Source organism: Ursus maritimus, unplaced genomic scaffold (assembly GCF_017311325.1).
Source record: "Ursus maritimus isolate PB19 unplaced genomic scaffold, ASM1731132v1 scaffold_3, whole genome shotgun sequence".
Classification (NCBI taxonomy): domain Eukaryota; kingdom Metazoa; phylum Chordata; class Mammalia; order Carnivora; family Ursidae; genus Ursus; species Ursus maritimus.
This window is the reverse complement of record NW_024425563.1, coordinates 64,951,474-64,967,846: the sequence shown is the minus strand read 5'-3', so window position 1 is coordinate 64,967,846 and position 16,373 is coordinate 64,951,474. Positions and strand designations below refer to the sequence as shown.

Genomic DNA, 16,373 nt, shown 5'->3' with positions numbered 1-16,373 from the left:
GTTGAACAATAGTAGTGAGAGTGGGCATTCCTGTCGTGTTTCTAACCTTAAGGGAAAAGCTCTCAGTTTCTCCCCATTGAGAATGATATTCGTTGTGGGCTTTTCGCAGATGACTTTTATGATATTGATGTATGTACCCTCTATCCCTACACTTTGAAGAGTTTTAATCAAGAAAGGATGCTGTATTTTGTCAAATGCTTTTTCTGCATCAATTGAGAGGATTGTAATGTGATTTATCACATTGATTAATTTGCAAATGTTGAACTACCCTTGTATCCCAGGAATAAATCCCACTTGGTTGTGGTGAATAATCCTTTTAATGTACTGTTGAATCCTATTGGCTAGTATCTTGGTGAATATTTTGGTATCCATGTTCATCAGGGATATTGGTCTGTAATTCTCCTTTTTGATGGGGTCTTTGTCTGGTTTTGGGATCAAGGTAATGCTGGCCTCATAGAACAAGTTTGGACATTTTCCTTCCATTTCTATTTTTTGAAACAGCTTCAGTAGAATAGGTAAAATTTCTTCTTTAAATGTTTGGTAGAATTCCCCTGGGAAGCTGTCTGGCTTTGGACTTGTTTTTTGGGAGGTTTTTGTTTACTGCTTCAATTTCCTTGCTGGTTATTGGTCTGTTCAGGTTTTTTATTTCTTCCTGTTTCAGTTTTCATAGTTTGTACGTTTCCAGGAATGCCTCCATTTCTTCCAGATTGCCTAATTTGTTGGCATATAGTTGCTCATAATATGTTCTTAAAATTATCTGTATTTCCTTGGTGGTGGTCATGATCTCTCCCCCTTCATTCATGATTTTACTAATTCAGGCCCTTACTCTTTTCTTTTGGATAAGTCTGGCTAGAGGTTTATCGAGCTTATTAATTCTTTCAAAGAACCAGCTTCTAGTTTTTTATCTTCTGTTTTTCTGGTTTCTATTTAATTGATTTCTGCTCTAATCTTTATTATGTCTCTTTTCCTGCTTGGCTTTAGCTTTATTTGCTGTTCTTTCTCCAGGTCCTGTAGGTCTAAGTTTAGCTTGTGTATTTGAGATTTTTCTAATTTTTTGAGAAAGGCTTGTGTTGCAATGTACTTCCCTCTTAGGACTGCCTTTGCTGTATCCCAAAGGTTTTGAACAGATGTGTTTTCATTCTCATTAGTTTCCATGAATTTTTTAAATTCTTCTTTAATTTCCTGGTTCACCCATTCATTCTTTAGCAGGATGCTCTTTAACCTTCAATTGTTTGAATTCCTTCCAAATTTCCTCTTGTGATTGAGTTCAAATTGCAAAGCATTGTGGTCTGAAAATATACAGGGAATAATCCCAATCTTTCATTTTCAGTTGAGACCTGATTTGTGACCCAGTATGTGATCTATTCTGGAGAAAGTTCCATGTGCACTCAAAAAGAATGAGTATTCTGTTGTTTTAGGGTGGAATGTTCTATATATAGATGATATAGATATAGATATAGATATAGATATATAACTATATCTATCTATATCTATATCTATATCTATATCTATCTATCTATCTATCTATCTAAACTGTGAAGTCTTTCTGGTCCAGTGTGCATTCAAAGCCCTTGTTTCTTTGTTGATTTTCTGCTTAGATGATCTTACCATTGCTGTGAGTGGGGTATTGAAGTCCCCTACTATTTATGTATTATTATCAATGTGTTTCTTTACTTTGGTTTTTAATTGGCTGCTCCCATATTGGGTGCATAAATATTTACAATTGTTAGATAGACCCTTTAAGTATGATATAGTGTCCCTCTTCATCTCTTACTACAGTCTTCAGTTTAAAATCTAATTTGTCTGATATGAGGATTGCTACCCCAGCTTTCTTTTGAGGTCCATTAGCATGATAAATGGATCTCCACCCCCTCACTTTCAGTCTGGAAGTGTCTTTAGGTCTAAAATGAGTCTCTTGTAGACAGCATATGGATGGGTCTTGCTTTTTTATCCAATCTGATACCCTGCACCTTTTGATTGGGGCATTTAGCTCATTTACATTCAGAGTAACTATTGAAAGATATTAATTTAGTGCTATTATATTACCTGGAAAGTCCCTGTTTCTGTAGGTTGTCTCTGTTTCTTTCTGGTCTATGTTACTCTTGGGGTCTCTCTTTGCTTACAGGATCCTCCTTAATATTTCTTGCAGGGCTGGCTTGGTGGTCACATATTCTTTCTGCTTCTGTCTGTCCTGGAAGCTCTTTATCTCTCCTTCCATTCTGAATGACAGGGTTGTTGGATAAAGTATTCTTGGCTGCATGTTCTTCTCATTTAGTACCCTGAATATATCATGCCAGCCCTTTCTGGCCTGCCAGGTTTCTGTGGATAGGTCTGATGTTACCGTGATGTTCCTCCCTCTGTAGGTAAGGAGCCTCCTGCCTCAAGCTCCTTTCAGGGATTTTCTCTTTTTCTCTAAAATTTGCAAGCTTCTCTATTTTATGTCAGGGTGTTGATCTATTTTTATTGATTTTGGGATGGGTCCTCTCTGCCTCTTGGACATGAATGCTTGTTTCCTTCCCCAGATTAGGGAAGTTCTTGGCTATGATTTGCTCAAATATACTTTCTGGCCCTCTCTCTTTTCACCCTCAGGCACCCCAATAATTCTGACATTGGTATGTTTCATGGCATCATTAATTTCTTGAAGACTTTCTTCATGGGCTATTAGTTGTTTTCCTCTCTTTTCCTCAACTTCCTTCTTTTCTATCAGCATGTCTTTGAGAACTCTTACTCTCTCTTCTGCCTCATTCACCCTCGCTGTTAGAACATCCAATTTAGACTGCATCTCAGGTATAGCATTTTTAAGTTCAGCCTGATTAGATCTCATTTCTGCACTAAGAAATTCTCTAGTGTCTTTTATGCTTTTTTCAAGCCCAGGGATTAAATTTATAATTGTTATCCTGAATTCCATCTCTGACATCTTACTTATATCCATATCGATTAGATCTGTGACAGAACATTACCTCTGATTCCTTCTTTTGTTGTGAATTCCTCCTTAGTCATTTTGCCCAAAGAAGAATAGATGAATGAGTGAGCAGAATCAAAAACATCAACCATGACCCAAGCAAAATATACACTAGAAAAATCTGAAGTGGTCAGAAACCAAAAGAGAAAAGCAAACAAAACCAAAACAAAACAGAAGGCAGGGGGGTGGAGAGAATATAACCTCACAGGGTCAACAAGCATGGTTTGTTCCTGAGTGAATTTTGATCTGTGTGTTAGAAGACACTAAATCCCAAAATTACAAAGAAAGCAAAACTTATATATATACAAAAATAAAATTGAATAGAGAAAAAAGCCAAAAATGAAGCATATATCTCTAAAATGTAGATGTAAAAAATAAAAGTTAAAAAGTGACTTAAAAACAAAGAGTTGATAAAATAAGATACTAGTTGAAAAGAAAAGAAAAAATAAAAAGAAGAAATGAAAAATTTTAGACTGAAAGATAAATGAATCATGAGAAAAAATCTGGAGTTCTATATACTATTTTTTCCCCCTAACTCTGGAGTTTTACAGTCTTATGGGATCCATAAACTAGTTGTGCATCTGTTCTTCCAGTTGGTCTTCTGGGGGACGGGCCTGCTGTGCTGCTTCTCAGGTGTCTTTGCCGTGGTGGAGTTGCACTGCCCTTGCCAGGGGGCTGGGCTCAGTGTGGCTTTTGCTCCCTGAAGGCTTTTCACACTTCTTTAGAGGATCAAAATAAAAATGGCCATGCCCTAATCTCCAGCCCCAGAGCCAAAAGATCGTGATCACCCCTGCTTCAGTAAACCCTCTGGGACAAATGGTCATTACTTTTCTGTGTGCGAAACTCTGCAGACTCCTACAGTTCGTGCCCACAGCAATCCTCCTGGGGGGAGGGGTGTCTGAGGGTCCCGCGATACTGCCCTTTTGTAGCACCCTAGGGCTGAGAACAGGCGTGGGCTTGTGCGAGTACCAGCTCCGCCATTCCCAGGGACAGCTGAGTGTCACTGTATTGTCATTTATGGGGCCATGACCCTGAGGGCTATGGCCTAGTCGTAGGCATATCCATTTCACCCCTCTTGTGCAATGGCAGATGGTCCACGCATTCCAGTCCGTTTTAGTGTTCCCAGGCAAAAAGCAGTCACCCGATGGGCCTGGCTGGTGCTCTATGGCACCCGAACTGAGAGTCACCTCCTGGGCTCATTAACCATACCAGGTTCCCTGTTCCATCACTTGGGCACTCTATCAGCTCAAGCACCCCCATTAGTTCTGTGAGTCCTGGGATCCTGAGACCACAATGACCCACCTAGAATTCTGCTCTTTTCATCCCCTGAGCCCCCTTCAGACAGGATGTCTTTCACTGGAGCAGATTTCCAAGGGTTCCGATTTTGCCCTCTGGGGCTATATCCTTTTCTGGTAGCCAGCTTATGGAGGCTCCCTCCCCACTCCATTTATCTTCCAATATCTCCCCTCAGATTCACATCGCCGCAATTCCTACCTTGCAAAAAGCAGTCACTTTTCTTTTCTTTTCTTTCTTTCTTTCTTTCTTTCTTTCTTTCTTTCTTTCTTTCTTTCTTTCTTTCTTTCTTTCTTTTTTTACATCTCAGGCTGAATTCATGGGCGTTCAGAATGGTTTGATAGTTATCTAGCTACATTCAAGGGACCAGATGAAATGAGGTCCCCTACTTTACCACCATCTTGCTCCGACCCTACCCCCATTATCTTTCCACATCTTATATTGGACACAAATTCCACTCTCCTCATAGAACAGGAGTTCTGATGCTCCTAAACTCTGGAAGTTTCTATCGTTTCTGTATACCACCTTCACCTTTCATTTAGATCTGTCAGGCTTCAACTATAAAGTATTACCTCCCTACTCAGCCTCTACCTTCCACCCTCAACCCCTAGCCCCTGCCATTTTCTTCCATCATTTATATCCTTGACAAAAGTCCAATGTATAAGGGGGTAGGTAATGTTATCTTGATTGACAATGTTCTAGTACTTATATTAGATGGTGGAAGTAGGGTGAAATAGGGCAGGAAGAAAGACAAAATGCTATCCTATTTCCTATGAGAAAGTAGGTCAGCCTCCTCTTCTTAGGCAGAAAGTAAAAAGCCTGGACCCACTCAGTAAGAGAAGACAAGTTCAACTCAAAGTAGAGGTAAGGCTTGACTCTAAATTGGTTCTAGAGGATGGACATATGTATGCAACTCATTCCAGAGACAAAAAATGAAATGGGGGGAGGGGGTGGGCGGCACATGCCCAAGGATGTGTCCAAAGATGTGAGGTAGCTGCAGGAACTGTATCAGAGAAACTAGTCCCTGGGGGAACCCTGATAACACATGACAGAGCAAAAGCTAAACTCATCCCTTCTGTTTGGGCAGAACTGCCTCTGTGTATAAATACACCGATCAGAAGAAGGAATTAGTATTGAGAGAAAAATAATGAGCCATAATATATAATCAATTTAAATAGAGTTTAAGCAACTGTAAGGCTAGGGCTGAATGCTGGAAAGTCACTTCCATTTTTGTAATAATTTAATCATTATTGACTGCTTCTATACTGACAAGGTATTTTGTACATGCAATGGTTTAACAGATTGAGAGTTTGAATTATTTGCAAGAAGAGTGTTACTCAAGAAGACTTAGAACTAAAGTTCTATTGATATGCAGCCACCCTCAACAGAGAGAGCTTCATATCCCAGAAATAGTTGCTTCTATTTTTGGAGGGTCATCCTAATCCATAGACTCTTGAGGCTCTAACCTCTAAAAAAAAGACTTAGAAATCATTTATTCCAACTCCTTTTCTTTAGAGATAATTGCCCCTTGCATGAAGATCATTTACGCGCATTTCAGTATACAGATCTTTATAGTGAATATCTTTGTCAATTAATATTTGCTACTATGGGACTAAAAATGTGGCAATAAATTGAAATATTTGTTGAAAAGACACTTCCTTTAAAAATTTTTAGCCAATTCACTTATGCCATTATTATACTTGTTTACAAAAATAGCTACCATTATATCACGCGCCGTCTTTAATTCCCATCACCCAGTTAACACTGGGTGTGTTTTATTCAACTAATGAATCATTGAATATTATATCAAAAACTAATGATGTTCTATACCTTGGCTAACGGAATTTAAATTTTAAAAAATTAAGTTAAAATAAATAGCTACCATTTATTGAACACTTGAATGTGGTAGGCCCTTTGCAAATACCCTCTCATTTAACCAACACAATTACTCTAAAAGATGGGCATCATTACCTCTCTTTTATAGGTAAGAACCATGAGGCTCAAAAAGAAGCTAGTAAGTGACAGAGCAAGGATTAGAACACATATTGTCTAATATCTACTACTCTACCAGGTTGTATCACCATGGAAACATTTGAAAAATATACCAGAAAAAACAGGAAACCCGTCTCTAGTATGTGATCTTTCAAGTGTCCTTAAAATATGTGTGCAAGTGAATATTTTATTGAGGTTTACCCTAAGGCAAATATGGTCATAAAGAGGGCTGACACACTGGAAGTATTTCAAAATTCTACCTCTGATTAAATGTGAAAAATTTAAAAACCAGTAATTATCTAAATCAACACTGAACAGCATGGTGAAATGACTGTGGGCTGACTTGTGGACAGAGAACAAGACTAACAGGTTGCCCTGGGTCTATTTCTCTTCATTTCTCACGTGGAACACTGGTGTCAATGCATGAAGAACTAGCTTTAGGTAGGCAGAAGTCACTCAAAATTATATCACCTATTGACCTCAGACACTTAGAAAAGAGCTTGGATTTCGAGGGGGTTGAGAAATAGCTCTCATGTGGCTTTAGGTTTTGTCATAAGTGGGGTTCCCCAGAAAACAGACTGTGAAACAGAGATCAGCATGCATAAAGATTATTAGGAAGTGCTTTTGAGGTTGACGCCTGTGAAAGAGAAGAGGAGGAAGCAGGATTGTAAAGAGGAAGAAGTTGGGCTATGTGTAGTCTTTCTGTGGGGATCTCTGATGTTGGAATGGTCCTAGAGAATACCACAGGTTGAAGTGGAGAGGCTGAGTTTCAATACCCTTATGTTGATCAGTCCTTGCGTGTGGGTGCCCTAAAAGGAGGCATGACCTTGAGTTAAGACAGGTGTTTGCACCTGAGGGCGTTCCCTGAGAGGGCTGGCAGCTGTGGGTTGTCTGCTGCCAGCACTCCCAACAGCTAGGGAAATAAATCTCAGTCCTCAAGGGGGAATCAGAGCAATGTAACACAGCGTCCACCTCAGGTTTGCTGCCCTTGATCACGTGTATAGTATCATTTTTATTATTTAAGATGTCTGGGGTGAGCCATTATAAAATGTCCCAAGAATGCCCAAGCCTGGTGAAGATTAACCTTGCCTGTCAGTTTATATCCTTTAGACTCTGAGACCCTCAATAGAAGGACAAAATGGTATCTAGTTAGTTAGAACTTAAAGAGGCAGGCTTGTATTTTTTTTTTTAAGATTTTATTTATTTATTTGACACAGAGAGAGAGACAGCCAGCGAGAGAGGGAACACAAGCAGGGGGAGTGGGAGAGGAAGAAGCAGGCTCATAGCGGAGGAGCCTGATGTGGGGCTCGATCCCATAACGCTGGGATCACGCCCTGAGCCAAAGGCAGAGGCTTAACGACTGAGCCACCCAGGAGCCCCCAGGCTTGTATTTTTGTGAGCAAGACAAGAAATCACAGAAGTCAGTGAGAGAAAATGGTCAGATAACTGAAAAACAGGAGGCAGGTTAGGAAGTAGCTCAGACCAGGTTGTGCCCACCCATCTGTGTGAGAGTATGTGATCCTTGTACAAGCAAGTCTGGGACTAAATAAAGCTCTTTCGTGGCCTGGATTTAGCCCAAAGACTGTAGTTTGCTGACATTTGATTTTTAAAATTAGCAGGTCCAGGAATCTGTTTGGTTCCATTTGCATTTAGTACCATAAGATTTTCTCTGTGTGTGGGGCACCTGGGTGGCACAGCGGTTAAGCGTCTGCCTTCGGCTCAGGGCGTGATCCCGGCGTTATGGGATCGAGCCCCACATCAGGCTCCTCTGCTATGAGCCTACTTCTTCCTCTCCCACTCCCCCTGCTTGTGTTCCCTCTCTCGCTGGCTGTCTCTATCTCTGTCAAATAAATAAATAAAATCTTAAAAAAAAAAAAAAAAGATTTTCTCTGTGTGATTTTGGGCACTATCCCAAAGCCCGGTCTCAATATCCATATCTGTTAAGTGGCTGTAATAATAGTACTGGCCTTACAAGGTTGTTTAGAGTAGGAGACAGTCCCAGTTAAACATCCAGCAGGTAGTCTGGCACTTATCAGTTATTCAGTAAGCAACTTTTGGAATCGTTATTGTTGTTATATTTGTTATCATACTGAGTTAATTGAATATTTTCTGCCAAAGCCACTATTAGCCTAAATTTTGGAGGCAAGAGAATAAGAGAATAATTTAAATGAGTTGTTAAAAGTTGTAAAGCAATAATCACGGAAGAGGTTGTATCAAGATTCTTTATACTATTCCTGCAACTTTCCTATAAAATCTGAAATTATGTCAAAATAAAAATTGAAAATTAAAAACAACAACAACAACTTTGACTTATTTGCTGGGATTATCTGGGAAAGAAGCATGTTCTGGAACCCTTGACTATTTCTACACTGTTTGTTTTTATATATTTATACCCTTCTAATTTATACCTCAATTTTTTGTGAAAACATCATTCTATTTCAGCCATAGTATGAGAATAAGAAAAAGAGTTTGTGTCCATATTTGGATTAGAGAGAAAAGGGGAACATCATATTCATGAGGTGTAGATAAGATGTAAACAGGGGAAATTAAAGCAAGCAATCTTGAAACTGCAGGGAGAAAGACTCCAGAAAGGCATATACTGCTATATTTTTTCTCTTTCCTTCCTAGAGATATTTCTTTCCTGGAGAAGATGAATATTTGTAAGCACCTACTATGTGCCAGGTACAGTACTAGGTGCTTTCACGTGTTATCTCACTAATGACAATCCTGTTGGGAAAAATACCATTGCCATTTTTACAATGAGAAAAACTGAGGCTCAGAGAGAATAGTTAGGTTTCCCAAGACCACACAGTATGTGAGGATGCTGGGGAAAGAGTGTATCATGGGTTTAGGGTCAGAAACGATTTGGTTAATTGTCCATCAGTGAGTGGATACACAAATTGTGGTATATCCTTATAATGGAATACTACTCCGCAATAACAAGGAATGAACTTTTGATGACCAAAACAACATACTTTAATTTCAACATAATTATACTGAGTGAAGAAAAGCCAGATTTAAAAAAAAGCACACATTGTGTGATTCCATTTATAGAACCCTAGAAACTGCAAATTAATCTGTAGTGACAGAAATCAGGTCAGTGGTTGCTTAGATATGGGGAGGGGTGGGAAGTGACAGGAGAAAACTTTGGAGGGGAAGCGATAGATATGTTCAATATCTTGATTGTGGTTATGTTTACATATGTCAAAACATCATATCATACATCTTACATAGATCTTATTGCATGTCAATTATACCTTAATAAAGCATTAAAAAAAACTGGAGTGGTATCCCTTTTACTATTTACAAGAGCTTAATCTCCGAGACTAGTTTCTTTATTAGTTGGTAATGCATCCTCAGAGAGTTGGTGTGAAGATGAAAATAAATCAGCAAGGTAAGTGTTTGATATAGTGTTTAATATAATAGTAACTGAGCAGCAAAAGTTATGTAAGTCCTAGACTCTGAGTTCTTCCTTCTCAGAGCTTTCTCCATTTCAACTAGTAATGCTAATCACTGTTATTTTTATTTATAGCTAGAATTCAAGCACATTGATCTTAATCCAAAGCACAAGATCTTTCCACTAAACCACACCAAACTATGACAAATTTTATGATTTGACTTCAGGGACATCATCTAATGATGTGGGACCAGGCCAGAATCTTCTGCAAAAAAGCTATTTTGTCTTTGAGCCAATAATTTGTCCAAGTTGTTGTTATTATACTCTTCAGTCCCAGAATTTTTCTTTAGTTCCTTTTTATAATTTATTTATTGATGTTCTAATTTTGTTCATACATCATTTTCCTCATTTCCTTTAGTTCTTTGTCCATTTTTTTCTATTGGTTCTTTGAGCATATTTAAGACAGTTGCTTTAAAATCTTTGTCTAGTAACTTCAATGTCTGGACTTCCTCCCAGATGGTTTCATTCCTTTGAATGAGCCATTCTTGTTTCTTTGTATGCCTTGTAATTTTTTGTTGTTGTTGTTAGAACTGACATTTGACTATTATAATGTCATAACTGGAAGTCAGATTTTTCCTCTTTCACAGGGTTTACTATTTTCTGGTTATTGAAGGCTGTAGCAATCAGTTAATTTAATATCCTTCCCAAACTACTATTGCAAAGACTGTATTCCTTGTCACATGTAGTCACTGAAGTCTCTGTTCCTCAGCTTGTGTTCAGTAAGGGTTGTGATAGAAATATCCTTGAATGCTAGGAACCTCGCAGTCTTTGCAAATTGGCTCTGAGCCGGGGCCCTCCTCCAACTTGCCAGCTTTCACTGTGCCAAGGGATGAGCCCAAGGTGAAAGCATAGGGTCTTCTTGAGTTTTTGAGTATGTGTCTTGCCGTGAGCATGCACAGGGCTTTTTAAATCCCCCCATTTACATAGTTGCTTTTGAATGTCTTAATTTCCCAAAGAAACTCTACCCAGCTTTTGTCTTAGGCAGTCTGTTGTATGTTTCAGCCATAATTTCTGCCTCAGGTGGTTGAGGATTGTTAATTCCACTTGCAGCATTTTCAATCTTTCTCACCAGAGTTCTGAGTTAGGCAAAACAGGGCAGAACATCTTGCATCAGAGCCTGCCCCATTATTAGTCTGCTTGGGATGCTATATCAAAATACCATAGCCTGAATGGTGTAGACACCAGAAATTTATTTCTCACAGTTCTGGGGGATAGAAAGTCCAAAATCAAGGCACCAACCAATTCAGTTTTAGATGAGGATTCTTCCTGGCTTGCAGATAGCTGCCTTCTCATTGTGTCTTCACATGATAGGCATAATGAGTTCCGGTGTCTATTCTTACAAGGGCACTAGCTCTACTAGATGAGGGTCTTATCCTTACGACCTCATTTAGCTTTTATCACCTCTTTATAAGCCCTACAATCACAATGGGGGTTAAGGCCTGAACATATGAATTTTGGGAGACACAATTGTCTATAGCACCCCCAGATAGATTAGAACAGACATCACAGTGATCTCTGAACAAGGTCAGTTTGCTCCCTTCAAAGAACCAGGGAAACAGCAGCACGCTGGGAACATGGGCAGCTACCATTTTTGGATTGCTACACTTTAAGACTCTGCCTCTTTATGACTGCAGTGGCCTTATGACTGCTGCCTTAAGACTGGTGTCCCTTTAAGACAACTGACATTATAAGACTGTCCCCACGCAGAGAAAAGGGTAGGGGAAAGACAAATAAAATGACCACAAACTCTTCGTACTGTTTTGAGGTGCCTTTTTCTTGATTCAGTGCTTAGTGCTATAAACTCTTAACTGTTTTCTAGATTCTCACAAGATTGGTTCTGACTGTTTCTGCTTGTTTTTTTGATGTTTCTGTGGGAGAGTGAGATTTTGGAACTTCCTACTCTGCCATTATGCTCTTCTTATTCAAAAGACTGTAATTTTTGCATGTTTTTCATAAGCCTTATGTTATTCTTCAGACCAAAGCTTTCACAATGCTTTTTACTTCTTATAAATGAAAAGAACTATTTAGATCTCTCTTAAATAAAATGAGATTTATTAGAAATATATTTAAAAAATACATTTCTAATAAATTACTTGGAATATATACATATATATATATATCTCCAATTAAATGGAAAAATTAGCCATTTAAGCTAACAACAACAAACAAAGTATAAATTAATAGGAGAATACAGTGTAGGGATCCATGGAACTCAAGAGCAGGCAGGCCACTTGCAGTATGGGGGCCATAGAAAATCTGTGCAAAGCTAGCAAGTGACTCTCTTTGCTTTCTCTCTCTCTCTCTCTCTCTCTCTCTCTCTGTGGGAGTACCACAGCTCAGGGTCACTACTCTTCTCAAAGAGTCTGCTTCATTTTTCTCTCTACAGAGTAGATTCCTCTTCCCCTTATCTTGGGCTTACATATCTGAGTTACAAGCCCATGTTTGGGTTACAGTGTTAGTGTTTAAGAGAAAGAAACTAAGACTTCTCTCCCAATTCCAAATTTCTATAACAGAGAATCTGATTGATTCCTCTGAGGATCAAAGTCTATCTCCAATCAGCTATCACCAGCAAGGGGGAAGTGTCCTTATATGAACAGTACTCTGGAGACTCAACCTGTAGATGAGAATTGGAGGAAAAGTGATGAAGAAGATGGTGCTTCTCAATGGATGATGGCAAGAAACCCAACAAAGTATCTACCACGATCCATTTTTAGATATGCATACATTTAAATACAATTTAAAAGAAATGAGATAAAAAGATGTCACAATATGCAGCTAAGATTTGTAAGTCAGTTCTTTACAATAAAAGAAGTAGCATACACATTAATAATTTACTGCTTAGGGATTTTAAACTAAAGCTAGCTTCACCTATTCCATTTAAAACAAATGCTTTCTGCTCTTGTTGAACCACAAGGGAAAACAATTAAGGAATATTTTGATTCATATTCCAGGGAACTAGAGAAACTCGGGATAAGTAATCCCAGAGAGCCCAATCTCATAAGTCGAGAATCTTTCTCTAGATGACACAAGTTCCTCAGTGCAACTGTGGCAGTGTCTGCTTTCAAGCTAATATGTTGTGCGTCATGCTGAGTCCTCTTCCCTTGAGGTTAAAAGTATTTCCTAAACTTTCTTTTTTTTCCCTTATCTTCTCCTCTCCTCTATTCTCCACCTTTATTCCCTTTACATGTCAATCAACTTAGAAAATAACATTAGCCTTTCCAACTGTCTCAAAATCTTGGTAGATTTTGTGAAAATGCAGTTGCAAGGAATAAAAACTGTTTGGAAATGCTCTTTTAGTTTCTGTAGGATGAAAATACTTTATCTTGGCAGGTATTTTCAATAATAAATGAGAAGTCCTGCTCAAAAGCACACCATCACCAGAAAAGAAAGCTCTGTCCTTTTTTTCCAGCATTCTTCTTCCTATTCAAGTTAGTGAATAAAGATGGTAGGTAGCAGGGGTCACCTGCAACTACAAATAACCTGATGTTTAGTTAAGCCAGTAGTTCCAACTGATGTGGAGTCATACTGGATACCAGAAAGCAAGAAAGAACAATAGAATAAAACAAGGGAATTTGGATAATTCATTCACTACATAATCAAGGCTTGAATCTTATACCAAGGCTCTATCTTACTCATCCTCACACATTTACCTCTGGGGTCACCCATACCACCAAACTGTGCATTGTCAATAATTGCATAATCTCTGGTGTCCATTGTATAAAGACTTCCCTGTGTGCCCAAGTCTTCCTCTCTGAAAGAGAAAGACATATATTCTATCATTTATTTTCTTGCTGTAGGGTGCAATTTTGCTCTAGGACAAACTCTTAGACCAAATTATTGGTTAAATGTATGTTTATTACTAAGTATGTTTAACTACCACTGTTACCACAAAGAGGGGCACACACCCAACCGCAATTATAAATTAATTCATGGAAAGGAAAAGGAGGCAGTCGTAATTATGTATTCTTTTTAAAGTGCAATAAATTTTCAACGGGCTAATAAAATGAGATCTGACATATAATAACCTACCATCCTGCCATACTCTTAAATCTTAACTGCTCACTATGAATGATGCTAATATTTTACAAAGGTACACAGTAAAATCAGTAATAAGTTATCACCTCTTGAAAGAAAACTCTTCATGGTGTACACACCTAAAATATTTAATACTTAATTGCTTAAAAATAAAATAGGGTAGATCTCATGAGCCTGATGTAATTAAAAGAATGTCAATGCTTTTCAATTACACTGTCACATATAATCTGATTAATCACCTTTTGAGGCAGGTTGGGATTATTTTCCCCAATTTACGGATAGGGAAATTGAGATTTAGAGGGTTTAGATGACTTGCCATGGGCCACTCAGCTAATCAGTGACAAAACTGGGAGTCTCAAGGGTTCCACTGCTCTATTCACTATGTTTCCTCCAGGATTGTCAATGTTTAGATTTCAGTAAGATTCACAACTGATTTCTCTATGATCACATCAGAAAACCCTTATGTAATACAGGTGTCAGAAAGCAAAGATAATACCAGCATTGTATGCTACCCTTTAAGTGAAAAAATACATACTCTCCTTCACTGAATTGTTTGTTCATTCAAACGACAAATCATTAAACACCTACATATGTGCCAGCCATTGTGCTAGGCTCTATTATACCCAGCTATATTAGTTATCTTTGCTGCATGACAAATTATCCCAAACTGTAATACCTTAAAACAACAAACATGTATTATCTTAGAGTTTCTGCGGACCAGGAATTTGGGAGCCGCTTAACGGAGTGGTTCTGGCTCAGGATCTCTCCTAAAGTCAATAAAGATGTTGATGAGGGATACAGTCATCTGAAGGCTTGACCAGGACTGGAGCATCTGCTTCCAAGTTCACTCACATGGCTGTTGTCAAGAGTCCTTGGTTCCTTACTGGCTATTGGCGGGAAGCCTTAATTACTTATAATGTGGGCCTCTCTATAAAGTTGCCTGAGAGTCCTTATGACTTGACAACCATCTTTTCCCAGCAAGCAGTCCCAGAGAGAGAAGAAAAAACTGGCATATGTTTTATTTTTTGGCATACGTTTTATAATCTCCTCTAAAAAGTCACACAAGTCATTTATACATCCTATTCATGAGAACAAGTCACTAAACACAGTCCAAACTCAAGGTGAGAGGAATAAAATCCCACCGTTTGAAAGAAGAAGCATCAAAGAACTTATGGACATATTTTAAAACCACTATATCAGTGAATACAATTTAATTTACTGAGTTTAATCTAATTATTACAAAATGTTTTAATCTCATTGTAACATTTGGATATTTAAAGGGAAACTGAGTGTATTAGACAGTGGTTTTTTTGTGGTTGTTGCTTATTTGTTTCTATTTTGTGTCCCCATTTTCATTTCACCCTATTAAAAAATTCCACATACAATGCTAAATAAATGCTGACTTGTCCTAGCTTGTTGTATCATTAGGAAATGCATTCACTGCTTATTAACAGAAAATCCAAATAACAAAACCTTAAATAGGAGGGATTTATTTTCCCTTACATAACAACAAATCCAGAAATGGGCGGTCCAAAGCTAATAAGCTGGCCCTCTCAAGCAATCACAAAGCCTGGCACCTCTGTCTTCCTACACTGTTAATACTGTGTGGGGCTTTGGTTATTATGGTTGAAATATGGCTGCTCCACCTCCAGCACTGAGTCACCGTTCCAGGTAAGAAAAAAAAATGGGTACAGTTCCAACGGCTAATAGGACATTTCTTCCATAAAGCTTTGAGCCTCTCCTAGCAATATCCATTTTCATTTTATTGATCGGTCACACAGCCAGCCACGGCTTACAGAAATCTGGAGAAGTAAATATTTTTAACTAGACACACTGTCACCCTGAAAAAAATCAAAGTTCTGCTACTAAGGAAGAAAGGATTTGGGCTTAAACAACTACCAGTGTCTACCACTCTGCTCCAAGGAGACTCAACACACATTATTGTGCTCCAACAAGCTTTGACACACATTATTTAAACACCACACCAGACAGACAAATATACTGCCCATGATTTATCTGTGTTTCAAATGGGACAATCTAGTCATTTTGAGTCCCATATACAAAGCATATTTTTCAAAGTAACCACAACTTTTTTTTTCTAGTTGATAACACTGAAGAACTGGCGGACATTAATGTCACTTCTAGGAATCTGTCCAAGTAGATAATTATACAGTTGTGCAAAGGTATGTGCATAACAAAGTTCATCAGAGTTGTTTATTATATTAAAAATTTGGGAAAAAAACAAATATCAATAGAATACGGGTTAGATAAATGATGGTACATCCATTTATCTTTTAAAAATGTTAATCATGATACATTGTTCAGTAAGAAAAGAACTATATACATAATAAAATCCAGTTTATGAAATATTGTATTTATATGTCTTTGTGTTTTTTATTCTTTATATCTAGAAGAATGTAACATCCACTTTAAAAAATGGTTACCTATGGATTATGAGATTTGGATAATTTTTTTTTATTTGTTTGAATAACTATGTATCGTCACGAAAATAAAAGCTATTTTCAAATACCCAAAATGATGGGAGGGATGTATTCGATCTGGTTTTGTTCAAATCAATATTGTTTCCTGCCAGTAATTTTCTGAGACATGCTATGGCTGAACTTATCTTTGGAA

The 16,373-nt window shown here is 38.0% G+C and overlaps 1 protein-coding gene across 1 annotated transcript in view; it reads right to left on the bottom strand.

Moving 5' to 3' along the window:
• Positions 1-16,373, bottom strand: part of ASNS (asparagine synthetase (glutamine-hydrolyzing)) — a 154,714-nt gene that overhangs the window by 137,034 nt on the left and 1,307 nt on the right. The gene's annotated exons all lie outside the window — the stretch shown is intronic.